This window comes from Crotalus tigris, unplaced genomic scaffold, assembly GCF_016545835.1.
Source record: "Crotalus tigris isolate CLP2741 ecotype Arizona unplaced genomic scaffold, ASM1654583v1 scf7180000017631.5181431, whole genome shotgun sequence".
NCBI classification, from domain to species: domain Eukaryota; kingdom Metazoa; phylum Chordata; class Lepidosauria; order Squamata; family Viperidae; genus Crotalus; species Crotalus tigris.
The window spans coordinates 2,976,543-2,989,953 of record NW_024096525.1 but is presented as its reverse complement, the minus strand read 5'-3'; the positions used below and the strand labels follow the sequence as shown (position 1 = coordinate 2,989,953).

General features: G+C 41.6%; 1 protein-coding gene across 1 annotated transcript in view; it reads right to left on the bottom strand.

The window, feature by feature from the left end:
- The window catches only part of LOC120304222 (neurotrimin), a 610,216-nt gene that overhangs the window by 563,479 nt on the left and 33,326 nt on the right, over window positions 1-13,411 (bottom strand). The window lies entirely within an intron of this gene.

Genomic DNA, 13,411 nt, shown 5'->3' with positions numbered 1-13,411 from the left:
GAAACGAAGTATGGAGCAGATGCAACTTTGCAGCTGATGGATGATCTGAATTGCTAAACATATGGAGGTCCCAGGTTGGGCGAACAAGCTCTGGAGGATGCTGCAAAAATATCTGGCAATGCACGCTTGCGTTTCCATCACTTCAGCAGAATGATTAGTCTACAAAGGGTTTCAGAACTGCTGCTTTCAAGGTCCTCCTTAAAAGCCACAAAAGACCAGGACCACCTTGTCGCCACCAAGGTCCCTGCCCAAATTCCTTTGAAAACAGCTGTGTCAAAGCATCGGGATTACGATGACAAAAGCTCAGTGAGGCCCAGCAAAGCTGGTCCCAGATGCTTTTGGGGAGCCCAAAAGCAATGATTGAGGATGAGCACCAAATAGGCTGACAAAAGGAATGGTAATAAAACACCAAGAAAGGGAAAAGATTAATGAGGATTTCACAAATATGATAATTTCCGGACATCACTGCATTAAATTTAATTGGGTTCTTGGTCTGCTGGGAAAAAAAGATGCCAGCAAAGCAGCTTGCCTGGGTTTGCTAAGAACATGAGCCGGCAAAAGCTTCTGCATGCGCCAGCAGGAGTCTACACGTTTGCAAAAGATGCCACTTCAAGAGGCTTTTGTGCTCCTTTATTGTATTCATCTGATGCTTCATTGCATTTTGATAAGAGATTGCAATAGCTGAACAAAGTGAGGGAAGAATTACCTTTTCTCCATATTTTAGTACAGATTAATAGCGGAAGATGGTTTCTTAAAGCAAAGATCTTCTAACTATCAAGACCCATTAAATGAGCATGGATGCCCAATTATTAATTGCTATGTTTAGTTACTTTTACATTGCATAAATAAAGAAAGGGAAGTCTGGTCTACTACAAAGCAGAAGAAGAGAGAGAATGGCCTAATGAAAATACCTCTAGACATATACAGAGCCCTCAGGCATTGGGGGAAAAAAAGGGAATGATTGGTTTCGATCCAATCCAATGTCTTGTTAGCCCATAAAGCACAACTACTAGGGTGATGGACACCCTGGGATTGTAAAGCAAATGCTTATCAAGCTTTATCAGCCTGTCTTGACATAAGTCAGTGTTTCCCAAACTTGACAATTTTAAGGCATGAGGACTTCAACTCCCAGAATTCCACAGCCAGCAACGCTGGCTGTGGAATTCTGGGAGTTGAAGTCCACATGCCTTAAAATTGTCAAGTTTGGGAAACACTGAAATAAGTCAATATTTTGCATTTGATCTCATCCAACGTGACAGCTATTTTGTAACAATACTCACAGTAGCATACACACAAAATTGCAGATATGTCAACTTCTTCAAAAAGTCCCTTCACCCTGAGCTAGTAGTTTTGTCCCATTAACTTAGGATGGCCCTCCAAATGTTAGTCAACTGTTTTTCCCAGTAGTTTCAGACAGCATAGGAAATAAGCTTGAATCTAGTTATGAACAACTAGGGTCCACTGCTTCTTTGTCTTTGTCATAATCTCTTGAGACTATCTCATACATTAAAAACACACAACATCCCTCTGGAGAATTGCTCAGTCCATGGTACCCGATACGCACCACAAGATACCACAAGGCTACCTTATGCAGTACAATAGGAAGTAATGGAAAGGAAATGGTCACGAAACATGGATAACCACCTATAGCCCTTCAGAAGCTTAGAGGAAGTGACTAGCATTTGTTCAGCTATTACAATTATTACTTTTTCTGGCTAAACAGAATTGTCCCAGATGTATTTGAAGGTGTTCAAGCTGCCTTTTAATCCCACAAGAGGCATCTCTTTCCTTAGTGGTTGTATCTAGGCTTTCATCCAAGCCAGTCCTGGGGAAAATGCCTAAATAACAACAGGATATAACAGAAGGATAGGCAGAACCAGGAGGTGGGAGTCAAAAGAGGAATCAGCCTGGCATAGGGATGTTCCCACAAGCAGTCTAAGTCCAACCCTCTTGAATTCCATTAACTCTTATCTAGCACCAATTTAGTGCTGAGAGTTGACTAGATTCTTGTGTATAGGCATGAGCAAGGTATTCAAACCTGGCCCTTTTAGGACTTGTGGACTTCAACTCCCAGAATTCCTCAGCCAGCATGCCTGGCTGAGGAATTCTGGGAGTTGAAGTCCACAAGCCCTAAAAGGGCCAAGTATGAAGACCCCTGGCTTAACTGGAACTTAAAGTGTGCTCCTGATTTTTCACATCTGACCCAGAGCCACAGAGCCAATTTTTTTTATCTGTTTGGCAGATTGGAAAGTAAAATATTTTTCTCAGATTCTCACCCACACCAAACCTTCAGACACTCTTATTAGTCCTGTATACAACAGATAGGGTGGTGTTTCTGTGCCTTTTGTTTAGCATTAATACCTTTCTGTGTGTGCTCCCCATTAAGCTTCGGTCTGTGATGTAGGAATTGCTTTATTGACATTTAAAGGTCTCTGTCAATCTGGTCTGAGAAATCTTTACCATTTCCTGCCCTGAGATAAGCCTACCAGGTCAAGACAAAGCAATAAAATTAACCTCCAAACCCACTCAGGAAACCTGACATTGCTATGTTAATTGCACATTTATTTACAACTGAATGGTTGGTATTAATTTTGTTTATTAAAGATCTGGACCTCAGATAGCATTTAAATCAGGGTATCTCACCTGGGATAAGAGGGTTTCTATTGTAGGTGAGGTCAAACATATTAATGTATATTGTGGCAGGTTAGAAAAGAAGAGAGATAATATTCTCCACTTATTACTGAAATGCCAAGGAGAATGTGAACAGATAAAGAAGTTGCAAAAAGCATCTATTAAATTCCAGGAAGCTTTTGAAGATATTGGACAGTATGGCAAAACTGTATTTGTTTGGTCACGAGTGACATAATACCTTTCCATTTTGTCTGAGGGAAAAATCAGTATTTCAGATTTCTCTGCCACCACTCCAAAATGATAGCCTTATTATCAACATTTAACTTATCTTTTTGGGGTTGGGGGAGAGGTTATTATATTCCATTTCTCATTTAAAGCAATTAAAGCTTCACTTACTTATGACATTGTATGAACAGCCATTGTGGATATAAGCTGCTTAGAGATACAGAATGCTTTGCTTACGTTGAATGATAGTTGACTTTCCCAAAGTATCTTACTATCCTTTTCTGGGTGCTAGTTCTTTCCTTCCCCCCCCCCTTTTTTTTTTTTTTGCTCTATTAATTACCTCTCCTCTCTCTTCCTTTATCTCTCCTCAAGTCCTCTTGGCTTTCTGTCCACCTTCCTTATAAGAAGTGTCCAATTAACCCTTTGATAGAATGAAAGTAATCTACTCTTTCATCACATGCCCCAACCATTAATTGATGGATTTGAGTAGAGATAGATAGCAGTAGATTCTGCTCTCCAGCATCAATGGTCCCTTCTTACAAACCTAAGTAATATTTATTTATTTAGAAGACTTATATGACCACCCACTCACGCTCAGTGACTCTGGGTGGCTTACAAACAATAAAAAATTCAATAGAAAAGAATGAAAAACAATAACCCTCCCACCGCTCTGGTGACAACACACAACCAAGCAAGCCACTTGATGGGCTCCATCCCACTCTGGGTTCCCCAGGTCCTTTGGCAAAACCAGGTCTTTGGGGTCTCGCGAATGAGTGTCGAAGTGGGGGACAGTCTAATCTCTGTGGGATGAGATTCCAAAGGGGGGGAGCCACTTTTGGGTCCCACCAAATGTACCTCCTTAGGAGACAGAACCTGCAACATTCCCTGCCTTCTCACTCCTGATGGGTTGGGTGGATGTAGCTGGGAGGAGATGGTCCTTCAGATATCCTAGTCCAGGGCTTTTCAATCTGTGGTACATTGGCACCTGGCAAGTGGTACGCGACCATCCTAGAAAAGTGATAGTGGGGGAAGGGAATGAGCTGAACCAGTGGCAGCACCGCAGAAGCCTCAGTGAGAGATGGCTGGAGCTGCAGAGCTGTCAGGGCTCAGCGGAAGCGCCAGGATCAATGCCGCTTTCCAGCTGATCGGCGCTTCTTCAAGACTATCTGGGCTCAGTGGAAGCGCCAGGATCAGCGCCAGGCTCCAGCTGGAGCTCAGCACTGATCCTGGTGCTTCTGCTGAGCCCTGAAGAAGCACCACTCAGCTGGAAAGCAGCACTGATCCTGGCACTTCTGCTGAGTCCAGAAGAAGTACCGATCAGCTGGAATGTTGCAGCATCCCCAGGGTCTTGTGATTTACATTCAGATGCTTGGACACTGATTCATATTTGTAACGGTCACAGTGTCCCAGGGTCATGTGAAGTGACCAAAATCTGCTGCAACCACCCAACAGATGGGGGGAATAAAAACCAAACATCCCCCCACCCCATCCCTGCTATTTTCTTTCTGGTCAAGTTTTTGACACCTTTCTAGGCGACTGGTGGTACTCGGATATTGCCATATCCTAAAAGTGGTACAATGGGTGAAAAGGTTGAAAAGCCCTGTCCTAGTCCCAAGACTATTCCACTCAACAATGTGGAATGCTTGAAAGAAGAGTGCAAATGGATTTTCCCGGTTATATAAGAATGATCGGCCAATAGCATAACAGCTTCAGAAGAAAGAACACTCCTCCAGTCTTTGCTGAAGAACATTCCAACTTGCTTTTCGCCTTCTGGCTGCATGTCAAAGATTCGATTTCACCCCTTCCTTACCAACCTAACACATGAGGCTTCAGCTCTGATACGCCATTATGTGTCCCACTAATTCTGTATGTTAGGTTCTCAGATAATAGGTTTACATTAAATCAGATCATCCTGGACTTTAACTTACCCAGTTGTCTAAGATTCTAAGCAGAACCTTTCCTGTCGTCTGTTATCTGATCCTTTCAGCAGAAGAAACTAGGAGCTGAACCTGCATATATATTTTTTTTTCGCAAGAGAAGCATGTGCTGAGCATTAATGTCTGAAGATTTCCCTCAATGCCACAAACAATTGACATAATCAAACTAAACACACAACCCTCTTAAATTTCAGATGAACCAAGAGCTACAGACAAGGCAATATATCAGCACCACCAGCTAAATTATCACTAATCACTGTGTAAGATTTCAAAGTAAGACAAGGGCCACGTCAACCCCTTGGGACAAATGTAAGCAACAGCTCCTGGTAGAAAACTCCAGGGAACAGTCTACCTCTAAGACTGGAATGCAGCTATAAATCATCCAAATCAAATGTTAAAGTGAATTTAAAATTCAGTACGTAAGATTTGTTGGCAATCCAGCATAGAACACTGTTCCCAGAGGTCCTGTGATATACTGTGAGACAAGACATTTGAAGGACTGGCACCTTCGTATGCAAATTTTCCAGGCTTAATGGATACAGTTTCCCTCCACTTTATATACATATTCATATATATGCACACGCAACACACACACATATATGTAGATAGATACACACGTAGATGTGCTGTATATAGCCAGGGTTGGTTCATACATATCTGAAAACTAATTTTATATTTAATGAGGATTACTCTCCCAAAAGCCCAAGATCAGAATTGGATCAAACTTCCAGCATTCAGCTTAGACAGCAATAGGTTGTCAAAATTTAGTCTAGTCTTATGCATATTGACTCAAAGGGTAATTTCCTACATCAATTACTCTCATGTAAGGATGCAAAAGACCACAGCCTTCAACTTCAGTGAATGGTGCAGAATAGAATAGAATAGAATAGAATAGAATAGAATAGAATAGAATAGAATAGAATAGAATAGAATAGAAGCTGGAAGAGACCTTGGAGATCTTCTAGTCCAGCCCCCTGCTCAAGCTATTCTCAGAATACCAGACTTCTGTCTACTATATCGTCTAGGAATAAAATTTGAAACAAGACCCATTGATTGCCATGTATTTATTATAGATTTGTGTCTAGCATGTTTTGAAAATCCAGCCATAGTGACTTATAATGGTGGCTCATAAATCAATATCCATGATTAAGCAATGCGCACAACCCCAATCTACTGTCTTAACCTTACTTAAATGAGAAACCACAGTCATTCCATATATTAGCGAAACAGGCAGACTCAACCAGAGATTGCATTTGGGAAAGAGAAATAAAGGCAGAAAACAAAACAGTGATGCAGTGAAGTTTGTGTCTTACAAGAAGTCCTCATTTAGTGGCCATAGTTGCAATTTGGCAATTTGGTTAAGCAAAGGGGTTGCTGGGTGAAACCGCAACTATACTTATGGGTCTGATCACAGCTTGCTTTGCTTTGCAGTCCATAAATGTAAGGTCTGGGTGCAAAGTTGTTTTTTTCATCCCCCTCATAATTGCAAACAGTTGCTAAATGAAGCAGTCACTAAATGAGCATCTCCTGTATTCAGAACATTCTGGGAAGACTGGGAAAAGGGAAATGCTTTCTACCCAGTGGGTTCTCACTGGAAATGCCTCTAATTCAGTGTTTGTGGAGGTTTTGAGGGAAAACTCGGATACTGGGTTTTCCAGTATCTATGCACCTCTCTTCAGCCAAAATTTGTATGTCCCCTTCCCTGCTCTCATTTAGAAAGCTACATGAAACTATTCTTTTCGGTCAGACCTGTAGATAATTGGGTGGTAAAGATATTGCCTGTTACATACCTGCTCCAGTGCCTACATTTTTATTTTTATTCTTTTTATGACACCAGACTCTCTGATTGGGGCATTTATAATTGTGTGACTATAAACTGTTCTCAACAAAATCAACTCAGTTAAAGGTTTTCCGGGTCCAGTAACTACTTCCAGAGTCTGAAATCCAGAAAGCTTTGCTGGCTCAGTAGAAGATTAGACTGAGTTCCCAGAATTCATTAGAAATGGGAGAGCCACAGCCAGCTCACTTTCATTTAGGTTTAAATAAAATAAACTTTGGCATCCTCCCCAGGGGAAGAAGTCATTCCATTCGATTGTTAGCTAAACCCAGCTGCCAGCTTTGCATGTAAAAATCTCCTGTCCGGCTTAGAGGAATCAAATGGCCATAGAGCATCTTCTGTAGAGGATAGGAACACATCCCCTTAGGATTTGTCTCTGCTTGTTCCTTCTGCTTGTTAGAAAAAGCTAAAGCTAAAGGTTTATAATAATAATAATAGTAGTAGTAGTAGTAAAGTTGGAAGGGACCTTGGAGGTCATCTAGTCCAACCCCCTGCTCAGGCAGGAAACCCTACACCATTTCAGACAAATGGCTGTCCAGTCTCTTCTTAAAAACTTTCAGTGTTGGAGCATTTACTGCTTCTGGAGGCAGGCTGTTCCACTGATTAATTGTTCTCACTGTCAGGAAGTTTCTCCTTAGTTCTAGGTTGCTTCTCTCCTTGATTAGTTTCCACCCGTTGCTTCTTGTCCTGCCTTCAGATGCTTTGGAAAATAGCTTAATTCCCTCTTCTTTATGGAAGCCCCTGAGATATTGGAATACTGCTATCATGTCCCCCCTTGTCCTTCTCTTCGTTAAACTAGACATACCAATTCTAGCAACCGTTCCTTATATGTTTTAGCCTCCAGTCCCCTAATCATCTTTGTTGCTCTTCTCTGTACTCTTTCTAGAGTCTCAACATCTTTTTTACATCGTGGTGACCAAAACTGGATGCAATATTCCAAGTGTGGCCTTACCAAGGCATTTCCCGTATTCAGTTGTGTCCGACTCTATGAGATGGTTCTTATCTCTGTTTCTTAGTCAAGGGAGCCAGCATTGTCTGAAAACATTTACATGTGGCCAGCATAACTATACACCGAGGGCACAGAACTCTGTTACCTTCCCACTGAAGTGGTACCTATTTATCTACTCACATTTGCCTGCTTTCAAACTGCTAGGTACGCAGGAGCTGAGGCAAGGAACGGGACCTCACCCTGTAATGCAATACTTGGGTCTCAAACTTCTGTGCCTCTTTTTAGAAGCTCGCTGTGAAGTACACAACTGGTGTTCATGTGACCAAAGGACCCCGAGATGGCTGTTAATGTGAGATCAATTGTAAAGCTATTTTTAGCACTGCTGTAACTTTGAACAACTGCTAAACGAGGCAGTCAAATGAGGTCTACTCTTAACCAATCTCTGCGCCAGTTAGTCATCACTAGTCCAAGGCTCTGTGTATTTGTATGGAAAGATGTTCATGTCCGCACTAGACTAGATCAACTGCCCCAAATCCAGATGCTATTCTTCAAAGCTGCACAAAACATTTTGTGCATGGACACTCCTGTGGGTTTTTTAAAAATGTAATCATATACTCACTGGAGAAGAGCCTAATGCTGGGAAAGATTGAGGGCAATAGAAGAATGGGACGACAGAGAATGAGGTGGCTGGATGGAGTCACTGAAGTAGTAGGCGTGACCTTAAAGGGACTCCAGAAGATGGTAGAGGACAGGAAGGCCTGGAGGAACGTTGTCCATGGGGTCACGGTGGGTCGGACATGACTTCGCAATTAACAACACAACCCTTAATTAACAACACAACCCTTAAGTTGACAATCTTAAAGAAATGTTTTAAAGACTGAAAAAAATGCTTCCCCCCCCCCAGCTAATTCGCTAGTTAACCTAGTTAGATTTCTTCACGGTAGTCTCTTCATAAGCCACCCTGTGCAAAACAAAGGAAATTCAGACTGAATTTGGGAGTTATACACTCTTCTGTTGCAACTTTCACTGGAGCAAGGCCAGAGTAAGGCCCTGATCAGGACTTGAGACATAAGTGGATCTTTGGAACTCAGTCAATAATGAAGTATTGTAATCTTCAAACAAAGAGTAAAAGGAGGATTTGCTTGTTATTCCAGATAAGTGGTTTAGAAGCGTTGTATCATAGCCATGGTTTGAATTAAAACCAAGGTGAGATTCACATAAGGAGGATCTGGTTTGTGTTCCATATGGGTGGTTCAGAAGCTCCATGTCAGAGCTCATGGTTTGAATATCACCATGGTTAGATTCATATAAAAAGGATCCGGTTAGTATTCCACATGAGCGGTTTAGAAGCTCTATGTCATAACCCATTGTTTTAATACCATCATGGCTAGATTCATTCACAAAGACAATCTGGCTAATGTTACAAATTGATGGTTTACAAGCTCCATGATATAACCCATGGTTTGAATACCCAAACAATGAGAGTCTGGTTGGTATTACACTTGGGTGGTTGAGGAGCTCCATGATATAACTCATGTTTTGAATATTCCCATGGATAGAGTTACTAAGATGATCAAAGACCTGGAGACTAAAACATACGAAGAATGGCTACGGGAAGAAGAAATAGGGGAGACATGATAGCAGTATTCCAGTATTTGAGGGGCTGCCACAAAGAAGAGGGGTCCAATTATTCTCCAAAGCACCAGAGGGAAGGGTGAGAAACAATGGTTGGAAACTGATCAAAGAGAGAAGCAACCTGGAATTAAGGAGAAACTTCCTAACAGTGAGGACATATAATCAGTGGAACAGTTTGCCTCCAGAAATCGTGGGTGCTCCATCACTGGAGATTTTCAAGAAGAGACCATGGTATAGGTTCTCCTGCCTGAGCAGGGGGCTGGACTAGAAGACCTCCAAGGTCCCTTCTAGCTCTATTCTATTCTAGATTCACTCAGTGTATTCACACATGTGCACATGCTTAGAGCAATAGGCATTTTCATCTGGAAACTTCAATGCCACACTTTGTCCTTGGCTCAGCGACCACCTTGTATAAAATTTAAAGACAAAACATCCCCCTTGCTAGATTTGCATGATTTATAACATAGTGTATCCAGTTTCAAAATATATTGTTCCTAAAACTGAACGCAGAGACCTTGCTTCCTCCACTTGAATCTGGGAGACTGAAAGCAGAAGTATATAATCCTCTTGCAAATTAAACTCCTTTATTCAAGCTATTCATCATGTCTCTTTTTTTAAAAAAAAAAATCCCTTTTCAATTGTTGCTTTGCAGTTATGGGAAACAGGAGAGTCATACCAACAGATGAGACAATAGGAAAAAAAGAAACCAGGTTTAAAAAAAACTGGAGTACATGTCTACCCATTTAACCTCCACTTTTAACTGTTTTTTTTTTAAAAAAAATAACATTTAAGGTCCACAAAGTTCCCCAGAATAATAAGGCTAAAGGTGGGAGGGAGAAGGGGAGGTTTGCTTTATTTAATATATGTAGGTATTAAAAGCCTTAAACCATTGATTGGCTTTCCAATTCCCTGTTTTGTATTCCCAGGGCTCTTCAGGATCACACACACAAAAAAAAAAAAAAAAACACCCTGCATTGTGGTTTTCTTTTGTCCCAAAACAGCAGGAGACACAGGTTTCCAATGTAGTCAATTCTGTTGAGTAGAAAAAAGTACAAAGCAGATTCTAAGTTCACCCTGCCAACTACCTAGCCTGTATGACATACCACTTACTCTTGAGTTCTGAAGCACGCACACATCATCACCCTTTAGTTGAAACAGGCTTTGTGTAAAGTGCTATGACAGGGATGGGAACATGTACTGTAGCTATCCAAACACTGGAAGATCTCTGATATCTGACTCCATTTTCATGCTGGCAGAGACTGCTGGGAATGATAGTTCGATAACTTTTGGTGTGTGTCAGATTCTGTACTCCTGCTCAGATACACTACAAAAGCACATAAACCACGTGATCTAGATGGAAAGATACAGACATAGTGTGGCGGGAAAGTCTGGTGGGAAGGGATGCTATCTGATGACCTGGCACTACAATACACAATGTACTTTGTCACTTTTCTGTGATCCTCGCTGCCCCATTGCTGAATGCTAGATGTTTCTTCCTCCTGACAAACAGCTGTTTACACTGGTTTCACCTTTCCTTTTTAAAAAACAATATTTTTGCTTATAAAGGTAAAGATGAAGGTTTCCCTGTCCAGCTGATTCCAACTTTAGGCAATGGTGTTCATGTCCATTTCTTTGCTGAGGGAGCCAGCATTGTCTGAAGACACTTCCATGGTCATATGGCCAGCATGACTATATGTCAAGTCACACAGAATGCAGTTACCTTCCCAGCTAAGAGTTATCTATTTATCTACTGCTCTTTAGAAGGCCAGATCCTGAAGTTGAAACTCAAGTACTTTGGCCACCTAATGAGAAGGAAGGACTCACTGGAGAAGAGCCTGATGCTGGGAAAGATGGAGGGCAAGAGAAGAAGGGGACGACAGAGAATGAGGTGGCTGGATGGAGTCACTGAAGCAGTAGGCATGAGCTTAAAGGGACTCCAGAAGATGGTAGAGGACAGGAAGGCCTGGAGGAACGTTGTCCATGGGGTTGCGATAGGTCAAACACAACTTTGCAACTAACAACAACAATTTATCTATTTGCACTTGCGTGCTTTCAAACTGCTAGTTGGTCAGGAGCTGGAGCAAGGACAGGAGCTCACCCCATCATGAGGTGCTTGGGTCTTGAACCCAGGACAACCCCCCCTTTTTTCCTTATTTTTATTTATATGCTTACCTATAAGAAGACCTTTGTCCATCCACTTATTGGACCACTCCCACTTCATCTGACCCCTTACTATCAAACAGATTGATATCCAATGATACAGGTAACAATCAGCTATTGGGAGATGGAGCATGGTGGCTCAAGTGTTTGGAACGCTGGGCAGGAGATTAGCAAGCCCACGTTGGAGACCCGAGAGATGCCATGGGGCATGCTCAAGCTCTTGTTCTTCACTCCAGCTCCTACCACTGACATGAAAGGAGCCCCCAAATAGGCATCCCCCTGGCAGCAGTGATGTCACTGCCTAATCCTTTCAATCTGGATGTGCCTTGGTGCTTCTGACACAAGTGCAAAAACCTATTGGGAGAAGTAAATGGAAAGGGGGGGAGAGATGCTTTCAAAGATCTAATATTCTATTCCTGTAAGCTTACGATAAAGATAATGTTAATATACATGGTTGGTAATTCTTGTCTGGACTATCTCAGCAGGCTGACACGTTCATACTCAACTTTGGGGGGTATAGCTGAACGAGGTGGTAGTCATAAGAGAAGCAATTCTTATGGAGGATGTATAAAGCAGTAACCTTTGCCCACTCCATACAATTCAAATTAACGGTTCCTCTTGTTCATTCATTTTTCAGCTCGCATAAACCAATACCTGCTTGGTTAGAATACAGTCATTTTATTTTCTTCATTAAAAGAAATGAAAGTTTTGTACACAATATTATTTTTAATAAAAAAAAAAAACTAGTTTGGCAGGCCAGCTGTTTGAGTGTCTGCCTTAATTTAATCAGAATATCTGTTCCCTTCAACAGCAATTGGGCATGAAAAGCAACTGGAAAGAAATCAAGATATGATCAGGGGAGGAAGGAAAAATATCAAATGATATCCTGTAGCAAGGATGAGGGAAATCTAAAGGAAACCCAATACAATTGTGCCATTTTCTGGTAAGACCTCAAAAAGGTAGGAAGTAACCAACTATTTCTTTCTTTCTCCCACACCTGAATGGATTCTTTGTGGACATCTTTGATTTTGTTGCACCTTATGTTTCTTCTCTGTTATGGAAGGATTGTAATTAGAGAAGGATTTGAATTAGAAATTTAATATATTGAATAAACTATGCCAGTCAATACCATAGCATAGCATTTTAGGCTTATATCTGGATGGTTTACAATGTAAGTATTATTTGCATATTGCCCCCAATGATCTAGGTCCTCATTTTACTGACCTTGGAAGGATAGAAGGTTGAGTCAACCTTGAGCTGGTCGGAATCAAACTCCTGGCTGTGGTAGAGTTAGCCAGCATTGCTGCATTCTAACCAATGTGGCACCAGGGCTCCAATTGATAGTACTTGTCAATTCGATCCTGCAAGATTGGTGTGGTCCAGGTTCCTTCAATTAAACAATGACCTCTATTGGGACCCCACAAGCATGCCCTCTTTGTAGCAGTGCCCGCTTGCTGCAATGAGATTCTCCCAATATCTAGATGTTCATCCCTTTGCTGTTCACTCAGGCAATGGAGAGTGAGATCCCTTGTTTCACCATGCTTGCCATCTTTTATCTTGAATATGTTATTGATTTTATTGCAATTTCGTTGATTACTATGAACAACCCAGAGTCATTGTGGTATACAAATTTAATAAATTATAATTACTGCAAGCAGGACGAGTGTCTTGGTATAACTTTTTATGGTCTTAAAATTTCTCTTAAAGTCTTTTTTAAAAAATGAGGACAATCCTGCTGCAGTCCAACAGGCATGGGTGAAATCCTCCTAACAATCCAAACTCGGATCCATTTGACAATTCAGATCAACCCAGTGGTGGGATTCAGCCGGTTCGCACCACTTCGGCAGAACCAGTAGCTAATTTTTTGTTGCCCAGGCCCAGAATGGACTTCCGGAAGCAGCATCCACACAGAGAGCTGGTTGTTCACGTATTTGAATCCCACCACCGGACAGACAGATGGGTGGGTGGGTAGGTAGATAGATAGATAGATAGATAGATAGATCAATCGATCGATAGATAGATGATAGCAAGAAAGAA